The sequence below is a fragment of the Bos taurus genome, chromosome X (assembly GCF_002263795.3).
Source record: "Bos taurus isolate L1 Dominette 01449 registration number 42190680 breed Hereford chromosome X, ARS-UCD2.0, whole genome shotgun sequence".
Lineage (NCBI taxonomy): Eukaryota > Metazoa > Chordata > Mammalia > Artiodactyla > Bovidae > Bos > Bos taurus.
In genome coordinates this window covers 134,069,798-134,071,624 of record NC_037357.1, presented here as the reverse complement: position 1 = coordinate 134,071,624, position 1,827 = coordinate 134,069,798, and positions in this window count along the sequence as shown.

Below are 1,827 nucleotides of genomic sequence, written 5' to 3'. Positions count from 1 at the left end.
CCAGACTTAAAGCCAACATCAGCTCTTTTCTGACATTCCAGTCTGCTGGATTATCTGCAGACTTGGGACTTGCCAGCCTCCATAATCATGCCAGCCAATTCCTTATAGTGACTCTCTCTCTCTGTATCTCTCTGTCTGTCTCTCTCTCTCTACTTGTGCACACAAATGCAGAGACCCTTAACTGCTGGTGAAGTTTCTCTGGCGTATAATAACTAATATACACCTCCAACTCTGTCCAGATGAGATATAATAATGGCATGTCAGGCTTCTGCTCTCTGATAGAGAAATTCAACTAGATCAGACCTTGTTCCTGAGTGACTGGATGGCTTAGTCCAAGCGTTGGTCCTGAGGCTCTGTGTTCCTTAGCCTCTCTAAGCCCATAGTTGGCTTTAAGACAGAGCCTTAGGCAGTGGGCAGTCAGCAGCTTTGTCCCCCAGCCTCTTCACTGGGGTAGGGAGGAGAATCGCACCTAAGCTCTTATCATGTCAAAGTGAACGTGGATCCAGGAACACTGTGGCAGGAAACTCACAAACCACACCTACAGACGAATACCAAGTATGCATACCTCTGTCTTCTTTCTGTGACAATCAAGGAACAGAAAAGAGTGATGACTTCTACGGGCATATATTTTGGAAAACCATACATTTTGGAGAAAAAGGACTTCACGTACAAGAGCCAGAAGATGTTTTGCTAAGGAAGAAGCTTTTATAATTGATTGACAGCAGTCGTGGGTACTGTGCGTGTGTGTGCTTAGTCACTCAGCTGCGTCCAGCTCTCTGCAACTCCCTGGACTGTAGCCGCCAGGCTCCTCTGTTCATGGGAATTCTCCAGCCAAGAATACTAGAGTGGGTTGACATGCCCTCCCCTCCAGGGGATCTTCCCAACCCAGGGGTTGAATCCATGTCTCCTGCATTGCAGGAGGATTCTTTATTGTCTGAAGTCATGGTTTCTAGAAAAATAACTTGTCATACAGGTTGAGGTTAAAAGATGATGTCATGAGATGCAGAGACATGGTATTCTTATACAATACCCCTCTACCTGTCCCTACCTGTCCCCTTTTCAGGTTTCACACTAAATATTTCTTTGCTTTTGCCTTGAGTATCAAATAAGCATCAGTTGCTTAATCATGTCTGACTCTTTACAACCCCATGGACTGTAGCCTGCCCGACTCCTCTGTCCATGGGATTCTCCAAGCAAAGATACTGGAGTGGGTTACCATTTCCTTCTCCAAGGGATCTTCCCAACCCAGGGATCGAACCCAGGTCTCCCACATTGCAGGTGGATTCTTTACCATCTAAACCACCAGGGAAGCCTTGCTCAGAGCCTATTCCTCCTTGTCATCACAACCATCAATTACTGATTTAATTTCCCTCCTGCTTACTCCGAGGACACCCAGGGTTGACCCCACTGGCACATTCCACAGGTGTTGTTAGAATGTGCTTGTTATCCACGTCATTCATGATAAAATGTGAATCTCTTAAGGGCTGAGACCTCTTCTACCTGTGGACATCTGAGTTGGCTGTACCTGGATCTGAGTTTGGCATGTGATTAACCCCCAAAGAACACATCTTGGACAGTCAGCTGGCTTCTCTGGCTATTCCTGGGCATTTAGAGTCTAAGCACAAAGGCATTCCTATGAGACTGTATATTTTACAATATGCGTGTGGTTCACTGAGGCGCCGTGTTTTTTGGGGTGCATGTAGACCCTGCTGTGTTTCTCTGCAGACCCCTGAGCATTTTCTGAGGTGGAAGTAGCCTGCTCAGCCTCCCATGCCATTCCACCCCAGCCTACGGAGGTGGACTGTTTATGAATTTTCCCTTATACTT